Source organism: Scylla paramamosain, chromosome 9, assembly GCF_035594125.1.
Source record: "Scylla paramamosain isolate STU-SP2022 chromosome 9, ASM3559412v1, whole genome shotgun sequence".
Lineage (NCBI taxonomy): Eukaryota > Metazoa > Arthropoda > Malacostraca > Decapoda > Portunidae > Scylla > Scylla paramamosain.
Window position 1 is genome coordinate 24,820,001 of NC_087159.1, and position 14,914 is coordinate 24,834,914.

Sequence of the window (14,914 nt, forward strand, 5' to 3'; positions counted from 1 at the left end):
TGTCAAGAAATGCAGGATGGAGTGATCAGTTTAAGATTAGATAGGAAGAGAAATAAGGATAGGACTATGGTGGGGTGATCACTTAGAACCCTTTGGAAAGCCACTGTTGATAGATTTAAAGAAAAAAAAAACAGTGGTCGTCCATCATTGCAATATTAGAACTGTAAGAATGAAAATTGCAGATAAAGGTGCAGTGAGATGGATGGAATAAGTATAAGGGAAGCATGAAAACTATAGATTTATATCAGACTCTGTCAGTGTTTTTGATATATTTAAGGCAAAGGTTTAATTCTGTAAGAGAGGATGACCAAGATTCAATAAGGAAAGGTAGATTTCCTGTGGATCGTCTTTTACGGAATCTGTATTGACGACCTGAAACAAAGTTGTGAACAGATTGGTGGTTCATAATTTTCCTGCTGAGGTTAGACGTAGGAATCAAGGTTAGGCTGGTAGTTTGAAGGACTGGAGTGGTCACCCGTCTGAGGGACAGGTTAAATGTAGGCAAACGTCTTGAAGGAATGGTGGATGTTGATAGCCATGATAGGCAGATGGAAATGCTTGACCAGCCAAATACTGAAGCATTGTTATGGAGAACGATAGGAGGGATTCCATTAGGGCCGAAAGCCTTCTAGAGATCAAGGTCAGAGAGAAGGAGAAAGAACAAAGAAATCATCACTGCAGAATTTCTATAACAGATATTATGTGGTCAGAGGGGAGAGGTGAGGGAGAAACAAACTCTAAATCATGCAGTGTGAAATTGATAGTAAAGTTTTAAGAGAAGAGCTTAGCTAAATTTAGAGATCGAGGGGATGGCACTAAAGCTATTTGGATGAGAAAGAGGGAAAAAATGAAGATTTTATTTATTTATTTATTTATTTATTTATTTATTTATTTTATTTGCTGCATGCCGTAGGTCACGATAAGATGAACCGGCTGGGTTTTGACATTTCCTATTGATGGAAGAGTTTTGGCAAGTTGAAGAACAGAGTTGATATGGTTTCAAATTGAAATATAAAGGGTATGAGTTTCAGGAGATGGAAGGGAAATACTGTTTGTGAGTCTCTCTATCCTGGACAGCACAAGAGCAGGCTGACATGAATCAAAGTATATGAGCTTTCAGGTTAGAGAAATTATGAGCAACGTCTGCCTCTATGTATCTGTTATAGAATCTGCACAGAGGGACGGACCCCTGATAAGGAATCAATAGGCATTCCAGGGAAACTTACAATAGTACTACCTTAAGTCCTCCTTCTTAGCAGACTTGTACGGTACTGGAGCCGTAATTGTCATTATTAATTATTACATTAAAAACACCATGGTATCAATTGCACAATACATTGGCGCCACACACTCTCTCCTCCATGAAGGTGTTTTAATATTTCCCGGCAACAACGGCCAGGCGGTTATTGTTTGTCCTGAGTTTAGCGAAAGCAACTCGTGTTTTTTTTCTTTGGCTTAGTTAAACATTCCTTCCTCATAAAATATAGTTGAGATTTACATACTAGTATGGGGTACGAAAAACAGACATTTTCTTAGTACTACTGCACTAAACGGAAATGCAGCGATCTTTAATGTTTTGATTCACAGCTATGTCAGCCACTTTGGGGAAGAATAATGGGCTGTGATAAATTCTGCATGTTTTTTTATTTTTGATTTTTTTCGCCCATGTCCTGAACACTGACTGTATATCGCATATCATTATATATATTCCTGATAATAAATTTTACAAGGCATAAAGAAGCTGATTGATAGTTGTACTCGTATATATCGCGTTCACTGTACGGTTTGGGGGCAACTTGTAGCATCCGTTAAAAGTTATCGAAAGAGAAAGGAGAGTAACAGACAGCAGTGGAAAGTGTGCGTCTTATTGGAAAGTCTGTTGTGCACGGGATGCATCATTCGGGTGACGTGAACGACACTCCTTTACGTCCTCGTTATAATGCTCCTCCGTCAATAGCTATTCTTCTGGTCTTTCCTCTCTCTCTCTCTCTCTCTCTCTCTCTCTCTCTCTCTCTCTCTCTCTCTCTCTCTCTCTCTCTCTCTCTCTCTCTCTCTCTCTCTCTCTCTCTCTCCTTCCTTCACTCTTCAGCCTCATGACCTTCTCATACGCCCTCACCTCGCGTGTGTGTTCTTCCTTATTATTCCGCCAGATTTACAACGGCTATTGTGAGAGAGAACAATGAGAGACTGGGAGGCAGCGAACATCAACCATATTACTGTAGGTGGAGTGTGGCGGAAAGAGAGAGAGAGAGAGAGAGAGAGAGAGAGAGAGAGAGAGAGAGAGAGAGAGAGAGAGAGAGAGAGAGAGAGAGAGAGAGAGAGAGAGAGAGAGAGAGAGAGAGATTTTACACACAAATCTTCTAAAGTCAAATGTCCTATGGAGGTTTTTCAAGGAGATTGAGAATGGGGAGGAACGGGACAGAGAGGAGGAGGAGGGGGAAGGAGGAAGAGAGGGAGGTGGAGAACGTTTCTTTGAATGAGCTAGTGGATGCTCGAGATTTTTTATGTCACAGAGTCAGACGGCAAAGAGAACTCCAGAACACAGCAAAAACCTCTAAAGAAAAGACCACCATAGCAGAAAGTGGTCGGGACGGGAGCACTCTGGAGGGGACCCTTGAGTACGTGGTGGGGGGGGGATGAGGTTGGAGGCGGTGAGGCGACGCGAAGGCAACAGAGAAACAGAAAAGCATTACACAAAGCACACTAGCCCAGCCACACTGGATACTTTTGCGGTGGGTTACGTATTGCTTCTTAGGCTGCCTCATGCCATGCGCCGCTAATCTGGGATACTCAATACGAACCCGCCAGTATTACAGGGAATTTGATATGATTCGTCCTATGGCTTGCAATATTAAGCAGAGATCTGTGAACGCTGAAATGTTTCCTAGATATTGGCAAAATTTTACGTTAGCAAATTACGTTCCCCGATCGTTCACATATGTCTCTTTGTCTGTCTGTCTGTCTGTCGGTCGGTCTGTTTCTCTCTCTCTCTCTCTCTCTCTCTCTCTCTCTCTCTCTCTCTCTCTCTCTCTCTCTCTCTCTCTCTCTCTCTCTCTCTCTCTCTCTCTCTCTCTCTCTCTCTCTCTCTCTCTCTCTCTCTCTCTCTCTCTCTCTCTCTCTCTCTCTCTCTCTCCTTTCCCTGATCATTCTGGAAAATTGTTCCATCAAAGTGAATGGGAAAAACACCATTACATTTAGCATAATCTCGTATATATATTCCATTATTCCACCAGGCTTCGTTAAACTGAACACCACCAGTAATTTCCATCACTTCTGCCATCGCCGACTGCCACTCCCTTCACCATCGATCATCCATTTGTCACCTCTGTTACCACCACTTCCTATCACCTCCCATAGCAAGCAACTACAGAGACTGCCCCATATAGGCCTGATGGCTTTTTGCAGCTTTCCTTATTTTCTTATATACGTATGTACTCTCCCTCACCAGACAGACCGGGTTACCAGTCATCAGCAGGCGTTACTGTCATTACAGGTGCCATCAGGTACAGGTGTGGTGAGCAGGCCAGTAACATAACACTCACTGGTTCGGTGTTCAGTGTTTTCTCTCAACCTTAAGTCTTCTGGTGTGCCTTGAATCTCTCGCATGTCTTGTTTTGTGGGGAGACTGCCAGCGGATCAGAGAAGAAGAGGAAGAAGAACAAAAAGGGGAAGGGAACTTTACTGGTAGTGACTGATTGCACAAGTTTACTCGTTATGTGACCAGGACCTCAGTAATCCCCACCCATCACCACTTATCTCTTTCCATCATTGTTGAAAAGTGTTCCTTTGGTGCTTAATTGGATGGAGAGGTAAAGCTGTGTGGTCATTGATTATTGTGATATTGCAGTAGTGGTGATATCCATAACAGTAATAGTATTAATGATTATAATGATGATAATAAAAAGAATAGATAAATAAAAAAAATAATAGTAAGAATAATGATGATAATAACAGTAATAATAATAATGATGATGATGATAATAATAATAAAAAAAAAGAAAAAAAAAATAATAATAATATAATGGTAATAATAGCAATAATAATAACAATGATAATGGTAATGATAACAACAACAACAGCAACACCACCACCAACAACAACATCAACAACAACAACAACAACAACAACAACAACAACAACAACAACAACAACAACAACAACAACAACAACAATATTAACAATAACAGCAGCAGCAACAACAGCAACAACAACAACGACAACAACAACAACAACAACAACAACAACAACAACAACAACAACAACAGCAGCAACAATAACAACAACAACAACACCAACAACAACAACGACAACAACATCAATAACAACAACAATAATAACAAGAACAACAACAACAACAACAACAACAACAACAACAACAACAACAACAACAACAACAACAACAACATTAACAACAACAACAGCAACAACAACAACAACAACAATAATAATAATAATAACAGTAAAAACAACAACAACAACAACAACAACGACATCAACAACAACAATAACAATAATAATAATAAAAATAATAATAATAATAATAATAATAATAATAATAATAATAATAATAATAACAACAAAAAACACAACAACAACAACAAGAACAACAACAAACAATAATATAATAATGACATTGAAAATAAAACCCTTTTAATTGAGGTGCTGTGAGACATACATTATTAACTCATAAGTAAACATCACACTGTCAGTACTTCATCATGACAGACAAAGGTCTTGGCCTGGACGTTATTGGAAATTACAGTTGACTCTTAAGAAGATTTTGTCCTAGGCAGAAGGGATCCACAAAGAAGCAGATAACTAGAAAAAAAAATGTAAGAGATGCACTTGAGAAACTGAAACACGCGATCAATGAAGAGCGAGAGAGAGAGAGAGAGAGAGAGAGAGAGAGAGAGAGAGAGAGAGAGAGAGAGAGAGAGAGAGAGAGAGAGAGAGAGAGAGAGAGAGAGAGAGAGAGAGAGAGAGAGAGAGAGAGAGAGCTGTCAAATTTCACGTTATTCATTGCCGATTCGTGAAAGCCCAGTGTATATAAACTTTGACTCTCAGTAATGAAAAAAAAAAAAGTAAGTGTCCCCAGTCTCAGCTTGCAGCGAGAATAGCAATGAAGAGGACGGCATTGTCTCGTCGGGAGGGAGAGGAAAGGAGTCAGGTTTCCGACCCATGCGGTTGACCACGTATATCTAATTGCACTGATGAGATCCTCTTTCTTACCTACCTTTCAAGACTCCTACACTGCTTCCTCTCATAAAGAAAGAAAGAAAGAAAGAAAAAAAAAAAACTGAAAGCCTCCGTCTCTGCCTCCCACACTCCTGTCTCTCAGCCGCTGTAAGCACCAAGGCGCAGCCACCTTTTCATTCTTTTCCTCTTCACACTCGTAACTTTAACGCACGGGGACCTCTCTTCATATTCCACTCCGCCTCAAGTCTCTTACTCCGGCGTGCCATGTACTGCGCCTCCCGATCCCTCCACACTTGTGCCCCAGAAGCGACCCCTTCACTTCCATCTTCTCTACTCTCATCTCTTTTCGAAAATCTCTCCTTCAAGCGTCTTCTGCCTCCCTTTCCCTCTTCTTTATCCCCCTCCTCCATCTCTCTCTCTCTCTCTCTCTCTCTCTCTCTCTCTCTCTCTCTCTCTCTCTCTCTCTCTCTCTCTCTCTCTCTCTCTCTCTCTCTCCCCTTTAAGTTTGTTCTCCATCCCGGATTTGAAATTATTCTACTTTTTTTCTCTCTCTCTTTTGAATATCGAGACTTCTTTTCTAGACAGGAGCACCACTCTCACCATACTTACCTGTGCCATAAGTCTCTCTTTCTTCCCTCTCAGCACCATTCTCTTAACCCTTCCCTCCCGTGAGCTCTGCGTGCTCCCTCCATCTTAAGCAAAAAAGAACCTAGAGAAAGAAGTCCATTACGGGAGCGCTCCGTCCTTCCGGCTTCTCGTCACTGCAGGCTTGACACCGACTCTTAAGGGGACAGTTCACGGCATTTCTTCGTCGCACGGACTGGATTAAAAGTCGAGTGGCGGTGTATATTGAGGTGCTGCGGGTGTTACCATTCCTGCTGCATTTCTTTCAGTTCCTACTATCACTACTGTTGTTATTGCTGCCATTACTACTGATTCTGCTTCGTAGTGCTTTAACACACGTGCACCTCTGTATCCGTCCTATATGGAGAGGGTTTTCCTTACCGTTTTAGCGAGAGCTCGTTGATAATAGAGGTTCTTGTATACTCAGACGTCCCTGTTTTTTTCTGGGAAGGGAAATATTCAGGGAGCGTGCGGGTGAACTAATCAAAGTGGCTAGATTTTGCCATTTCTTACTGATGAAAGATTGTTCCGCAAGTTGGAGAACAGATTTGGCACGATTTTGGCCAGAAATGTAAAGGGCATAACAAAGACAGTTACTTTTGTTTTTCACTCTGCACAAAAAGATGTATCTCTAAAGCGGAATCGATAATCATTCTAAGGAAAATCAGAATAATGCCCTCTCAATTCTTTTCACATTGCAAACTTTTAGTAACAGAAGCACCACTGAGTTGTTGGGTCCAGAGGCGGTGCTGGGGGGATGGAACAGAATACACAGGTTAGATAGTGAATAGAGGATCCGAAGGGAGAGAACAATTCGAAGTTGTGTGTAAGGTGCTACTGCAGGGTGACTAGGAATGCGAGTAGGGCATGTAAAAAAGCAAAGGTTAAGGCTTGTTGATCAGGTTGGACAAGTGAAAGATGAAAACCAGAACTGGTATTGAAATGATGTTCCACAGACTGGAAGATTTAAAACCGCGAATGATGAAGTTAATAAAGAGGGTCCGATTCCAGGACATTTATGTTCCCAGGTTTTTTTTTATTATTTTGTTTGTGTTTATTTTGTTTATTTTGTGTGTGTGATAGGAGTGTGTAAATGTTTGTAGTGTGCGTAGCGTTGTGTTAATAGTAAGAGAGGTAGTCTTTCGAGTGCAGGCTGCCGCTACACTCTGTGTTATTGAAACACAAAAGGAAAAAGAAGGAACACAGGGGATCCACAGCAGATGTGCAGTCGCCGCACCCCTCACACCCCGCTTATGTACCTCGATGGAAATGCCGTAGCGTCAGGTGTCTACTAACTCCTCTGACGACAAAAAGGTTTTTGAGTTAGTGTGAGCCACCGACCCTTGTGTGAGTTATGTGGCGGGGGTATTCCGGGTGGTGCATTATTCAAGCTGGCTGTGTTGTACTCTATTGAATATTAATTTACTTTGCTTCTTTAATGCCGGTCGATATCTTCCTCCCTCTTTCAGCGGTCACCCAGTCAAGCTGCTCTGAACTTTGTACACAGTAACCTAACCCTCGTGATAACCACGCAGTGGGCATAAACACTTTCATAACTGTTTCCCCAAACAGTGCAGCTTACTTCCGAAACTATCAGTTGCTGCTGCTGCTGCTGCTGCTGCTGCTGCTACTATCATTACTACTACTACTACTACTACTACTACTACTACTACTACTACTATTACTACTGCTACTACTACTGCTACTACTACTACTACTACAACTACTACTACTACTACTACTACTACTACTACTACTACTACTACTACTATTTCTACTACTACTACTACTACTACTACTACTACTACTACTACTACTACTACTACTACTGCTACTACTACTACTACTGCTACTACTACTACTACTACTACTATTACTACTACTACTACTACTACTACTACTACTACTGTCACTAACACTCAATTTTTACTACTACTACTACTGTTGCTGCTGTTGCTCCTTCTAATGCTGCTCTTGTTACTACTACTTATACTACTTCTACCACTAACACTAACAATTACTACTACTACTGCTACTACTACTACTACTACTACTACTACTACTACTACTACTACTACTACTATTACTACTACTACTATTACTACTACTACTACTGCTACTAATACTGCTGCTGCTGATACTGCTGCTACTGCTGATGCAGTTGCTGCTGCTACTGCTAATGTTGCTGCTGTTACTACCACCACCACCACTACTACTACTACTACTACTACTACTACTACTACTACTCCAGCTGCTGCTGCTGCTGCTGTTCCTGCTGCTGCTGCTGCTGCTGCTGCTGCTGCTGCTGCTGCTGCTGCTGCTGCTGCTACTACTACTACTACTACTACTACTACTACTACTACTACTACTACTACTACTGCTGCTGCTGCTGCTGCTGCTGCTGCTGCTACCTGTTGTTCTTGTTGTTGTTTCAACTAATGGTTGGCTTTGGTGTAGCTTTGGTGTATCTCTCGAGCAGATATCTAAGAATTTGTATTGCTGCATTTTTCTTTGATCATTCACTATTATTACAGTGGAATGGAATGGTTTTAGGTGGATCCTTGACTGAGCCAATGTGAAAAGCAGGAATATGTTGCTAGTATTTTGTGTTTGTCGCATTACGTGGGAAGTTTATAAAATCATAATGACGCGAAGAAGCTCTTCTTATCAGTAGTAATAATGGTAATAGGTAGCAATGAAAAATTCTGCAATATCAGCAAAATGTTATCGAAATGAAGCATCAACATCACTACGTGTTCAATGCATACAAATAAACTTTGAATTACACAAAATTGTTACCATGTGTGATAAGGGATCCAGGAGTTAGTATAAAGTACAGCCTCCATTTATCAACTCGACACAATCTTCCAGATAACTATTCCCTCTTCTTGAATGACACTCAACTGTCCCCTTCTTTTTTTTTTTTTTTATGTAGGAAGGACACTGGCAAAGGGCAACAAAAATCTAATAAAAAAAGATGCCCACTGAAATGCCAGTCCCATAAAAGGGTCAAAGCAGTGGTCAAAAATTGATGAATAAGTGTCTTGAAACCTCCTTCTTGAAGGAATTCAAGTCATAGGAAGGTGGAAATACAGAAGCAGGCAGGGAGTTCCAGAGTTTACCAGAGAAAGGGATAAATGATTGAGAATACTGGTCAACTCTTGCGTTAGAGAGGTGAACAGAATAGGGGTGAGAGAAAGAAGTCTTGTGCAGCGAGGCCGCGGAAGGAGCGGAGGCATGCAGTTAGCAAGATCAGGAGAGCAGTTAGCATGGAAATAGCGGTAGAAGACAGCTAGATATGCAACATTGCGGCGGTGAGAGAGAGGCTGAAGACAGTCAGTAAGAGGAGAGGAGTTGATGAGACGAAAAGCTTTTGATTCCACCCTGTCTAGAAGAGCAGTATGAGTGGAACCCCAACAGACATGTGAAGCATACTCCATACATGGACGGATAAGGCCCTTATACAGAGTTAGCAGCTGGGGGGGGTGAGAAAAACTGGCGGAGACGTCTCAGAACACCTAACTTCATAGAAGCTGTTTTAGCTAGAGATGAGATGTGAAGTTTCCAGTTCAGATTATAAGTAAAGGACCGAGGATGTTCAGTGTAGAAGAGGGGGACAGTTGAGTGTCATTGAAGAAGAGGGGATAGTTGTCTGGAAGGTTGTGTCGAGTTGATAGATGGAGGAATTGTGTTTTTGAGGCATTGAACAATACCAAGTTTGCTCTGCCCCAATCAGAAATTTTAGAAAGATCAGAAGTCAGGCGTTCTGTGGCTTCCCTGCGTGATATGTTTACCTCCTGAAGGGTTGGACGTCTATGAAAAGACGTGGAAAAGTGCAGGGTGGTATCATCAGCGTAGGAGTGGATAGGACAAGAAGTTTGGTTTAGAAGATCATTAATGAATAATAAGAAGAGAGTGGGTGACAGGACAGAACCCTGAGGAACACCACTGTTCATAGATTTAGAAGAACAGTGACCGTCTACCACAGCAGCAATAGAACGGTCTGAAAGGGGTAGTTTGGAAATCAAAGCTTTGTGCCAGACTTTATCAAAGGCTTTTGATATGTCCAAGGCAACAGCAAAAGTTTCACCAAAATCTCTAAAAGAGGATGACCAAGGCTCAGTAAGGAAAGCCAGAAGATAACCAGTAGAGCGGCCTTGACGGAACCCATACTGGCGATCAGATAGAAGGTTGTGAAGTGATAGATGTTTAAGAATCTTCCTGTTGAGGATAGATTCAAAAACTTTAGATAGGCAGGAAATTAAAGCAATAGGACGGTAGTTTGAGGGATTAGAACGGTCACCCTTTTTAGGAACAGGTTGAATGTAGGCAAACTTTCAGGAAGAAGGAAAGGTAGATGTTGACAGACAGAGCTGAAAGAGTTTGACTAGGCAAGGTGCAAGCACGGAGGCACAGTTTCGGAGAACAATAGGAGGGACCCCATCAGGCCCATAAGCCTTCCGAGGGTTTAGGCCAGCGAGGGCATGGAAAACATCATTGCGAAGAATTTTAATAGGTGGCATTAAGTAGTCAGAGGGTGGAGGAGAGGGAGGAACAAGCCCAGAATCGTCCAATAGATGTGATAGCAGAAATAGATAGAGATGTGATAGCAGAAATAGATGTGATAGCAGTGGTGCCATCTGGTTGAAATAGAGGAGGGAAAGAAGAAGCAAAGTTATTGGAGATATTTTTGGCTAGATGCCAGAAGTCATGAGGGGAGTTAGATCTTGAAAGGTTTTGACATTTTCTGTTAATGAAGGAGTTTTTGGTTAGTCAGAGAACAGACTTGGCATGGTTCCGGGCAGAAATATAAAATGCATGAGATTCTGATGATGGAAAGCTTAAGTACCTTTTGTGGGCCACCTCTCTATCATGTATAGCTCGAGAACAAGCTGTGTTAAACCAAGGTTTAGAAGGTTTAGGACGAGTAAAAAAGAGTGAGGAATGTACGCCTCCATGCCAGATACTATCACCTCTGTTATGCGCTCAGCACACAAAGACGGGTCTCTGACACGGAAGCAGTAGTCATTCCAAGGAAAATCAGCAAAATACCTCCTCAGGTCCCCCCAACTACCAGAGGCAAAACGCCAGAGGCACCTTTGCTTAGGGGGATCCTGAGGAGGGATTGGAGCGATAGGACAAGATAAAGATATGAGATTGTGATCGGAGGAGCCCAACGGAGAAGAAAGGGTGACAGCATAAGCAGAAGGATTAGAGGTCAGGAAAAGATCAAGAATGTTGGGCGTATCTCCAAGACGGTCAGGAATACGAGTAGGGTGTTGCACCAATTGCTCTAGGTCATGGAGGATAGCAAAGTTATAGGCTAGTTCACCAGGATGGTCAGTGAAGGGAGAGGAAAGCCAAAGCTTTTGGTGAACATTGAAGTCTCCAAGAATAGAGATCTCTGCAAAAGGGAAGAGGGTCAGAATGTGCTCCACTTTGGAAGTTAAGCAGTCAAAGAATTTCTTATAGTCAGAAGAGTTAGGTGAGAGGTATACAGCACAGATAAATTTAGTATGAGAGTGACCCTGTAGTCGTAGCCAGATGGTGGAAAACTCGGAAGATTCAAGAGCGTGGGCACGAGAGCAGGTTAAGTCATTGTGCACATAAACGCAGCATCCAGCTTTGGATCGAAAATGAGGATAGAGAAAGTAGGAGGGAACAGAAAAGGGGCTACTGTCAGTTGCCTCAGACACCTGAGTTTCAGTGAGGAAAAGAAGATGAGGTTTAGAAGAGGAGAGGTGGTGTTCTACAGATTGAAAATTAGATCTTAGACCGCGAATGTTGCAGAAGTTCATGAAGAAAAAGTTGAGAGGGATGTCAAGACACTTAGGGTCGTCGACAGAAAGGCAGTCCGACCTGGGGACATTTATGGTCCCCTCCCCAGATGGGAACTCCGAGGCTGGTGTAGGAGTCGCCATGATGATTTTAAAATTTTTGAGTGAAGGGTGTGTGTGTTATTAGGTGCTTGTAGTTTTGTATGGAGGAAGAGAATTGTCTTTAGAGGGCAGGCTGTGACTGCCCCCTTGTGTTGTGAGACACAAAGGGAAACGTTCAGTGAGGTCACAGCTGGGTTTAATGATAAGTTCACAGCACCCCCTGAACAGTGCTTTAGACCTCACTGGGAGTAATTATCGTTTCGGCAGGTGTCTACTGCCTCCTCCTACTCATAAAATTGATTAAAATTCCCGCGCGAGGCATACTTTGTCCCCTCGCCACCAGAGCGCACTGCTTCGCGCCACCTGCGGCCCACTGCACTGTGTTTACTCAGTGACTCAGTCCCGCGTGTGCACTGTTTATCGCCTGACGTCTTCATCATGCCTAAAGTTGTAGAAAAGAGGAAGCGTGTTGTGCTTACACTTAATCAGCTGATCAGATCAGCTGCTGATTAAGATCAGCTGATCTTTGTTATTGTAAGATGCATGAGTGTAGGGTGGTGATTGTGGACATAATTTCACTTCTATTCAAGGATCCGGCAATATCCAAGTATCCGGCATGTCGGCGGTCCCGTTGATGCCGGATAAGAGGGATTTTACTGTATCTTGCTTGCAATCCGCAGCTAACAGCGTTTGTTTGTTTGGGATTAACTTTTTTGCCCTCAGGAAATGGGGGACCTTATTTTATCTATTTTCTTTTTTTCCTGTAAATTCCCTTCGGGTTTTTCTTCTCTAACTTCGTAAGGTATTTCTTTCCGACCTGTTTTCCTGTACGGTTTATGCTGGAGGGAGTGGAGGGTGGGAAGAGAGCCTTCTGCTTTCCTGTCCTTTTCCTCTGCTTTCATCTTAGTAGTCCTAGGTCAGGTCACCTCGTGAGGACCGCAAGGTCAGTTGTGGGATGTTTTTTTTCTATGTAACTCTATGTAACACCACTCTTAATAGATTTAGTAAAAGAACAGTGACCGTCTACCACAGCAGCAATAGAACGGTCAGACAGGAAACATGGGATGAAGTTACAAAAGGAAGGATAGCAGCCGTAGGAGGATAGTTTGTAAATTAACGTTTTGTGCCAGACTCTATCAAAAGTTTTTGGTATGTCTGAGGCAACAGAAAACGTTTTGCCAAAATCCCGAAAAGAGAATGACCAAGATTTAGTAAGGAAAGCCAGAAATTACTAGTAAATCGGCCTTGACAAAACCCATTCTGGCGATTAGGTTGTGAAGTGATTAGAGCTTTCATTCTTTTTAGGAAAAGGTAATCTTCTAGCAAGAAGGAAAAGTAGATGTTAATAGATATAACTGGAAGAGTTTGACTAGGTAAGGTGCAATCACGGAGGCACAGTTTCGGAAAGCAATATGAGGGACTCCATCAGGTCCATAATAAGCCTTATAAGGGTTAAGACCCTGGAAAACCTCATTGCGAAGGATCTTAACGGATGGCATGAAGTAGTCAGCGGGTGGAGGAGAGGGAGGAGCAAGCTCTGAATCATCTATGGTAGAGTTGATAGCAAAAGTTTGAACGAAGAGTTCAGCTTTAGAGATAGATGAGATGGCACTGGTGCCATCAAGTTGAAATAAAAGAGGGAAAGATGAAGAAGCAAAATTATTAGAGATATTTTTGAAGAGGTGCCAGAGGCCACGAGGGGAATTAGATCTAGAAAATACTGAAATTTTCTATTCATGGAGTTTTTGGCTAGTTGTAGCACAGACTTGGCATGATTCCGGGCAGAAATATAAATTGCATGAGAATCAGGTGATGGGAGGCTCTAGTATCATTTGTGGGCCAAATCTCTATTATGTATAGCAAGAAAACAGGTTGTATTTAGTTTAGTAGATTTAGGGTGAGAAAAAGAGTGAGGTATGAACGCCTCCATGCCAAACATAACCTTTGTTATGCGTTCAGCAAACAGATACGGATCTCTGACACGGAAACAGTAATCATTCCAAGGAAAATCAGAACAATACCTCCTCAGGTCTCTCCAGTTAGCAGAGGCAAAACGACAGATGTACCTCCGCTTTGGGTGATCCTGAGGAGAGATTGGAGCGATAGGAGAAGTCACAGATATCAGGTTGTGATTGGAGGAGCCCAACGGAGAAGAGAGGGTGACAGCATAAACAGAAGGATTAGAGGTCAGGAGAAGGTCAAGAATGTCGGGCATATCTCCAAGACGATCAGGATTAAGAGTAGGGTGTTGCATCAATTGCTCTAGGTCGTAGAGGGTAACAAAGATAAAGACTAGTTCTCTAGGATGGTCATTGAAGGCAGAGGAAAGTCAAAGCTGGTGGTGAACATTTAAGTCTCCAAGAATGGAGATCTCAGCAAAAGGGAAGAGAGTCAGAATGTGCTCACTTTGGAAGTTAAGTAGCCAAAGAATTTCTAATAGTCATAGGAATTAGGTGAGAGGTATACAGCACAGATAAATTCAGTTTGAGAGTGACTCTGTAGTTGTAGCCAGATGGTGGAAAAGTCAGAAGATTCAGTTGTGTGGGCACGAGGGGAAGTTAGGTCGTTGCGCACATAGACACAGCATCCAGTTTTGGATTGAAAATGAGGGTAGATAAAGTAGGAGGGAACAGAGAAGGGTATACTGTCAGTTGCTTCAGACACTTGTATTTTGGTGAAAAAAATATGAGGTTTAGTAGAGGAGAGGTGGTATTCTACAGATTGAAGATTAGATCTAAGGCCGCGAATGTTACAGAAGTTAATGAAGAAAAGTTGTCAAGACACTTAGGGTCGATACCCGAAGAACACTCCAACCTGGGGACATTTATGCTTCCCTTCCCAGACAGGGACTCCTAGGTTGGTGTAGGATTCGCCATTTTTACTTAGAATTTTGAGTGAAGGGTATGCGTGTATTAGGTGCATCCAGAGTTGTGTGAAGGAAGAGAATTGTCTCTAGAGGGTAGGTAGTGATTGTCCCCCTTGTGTTGCGAAACACAAAAATAAATGTTTAGTGAGGTCACAGCTGGGTCATTGATAAGTTCACAGCACTCCCTGATAAAGTGTTTGAAACATCACTGGGAGTGAGTATAATCCTAACTGTAAACTTCACATCTCATCTCTAGCTAAGAATAACTTCTAAGAAGCTAAGCGTTCTGAGTCGTCTCTGCCTGCTTTTCTCACACCCTCACCCCCGAGCTGCTAACACTGTAACGGGA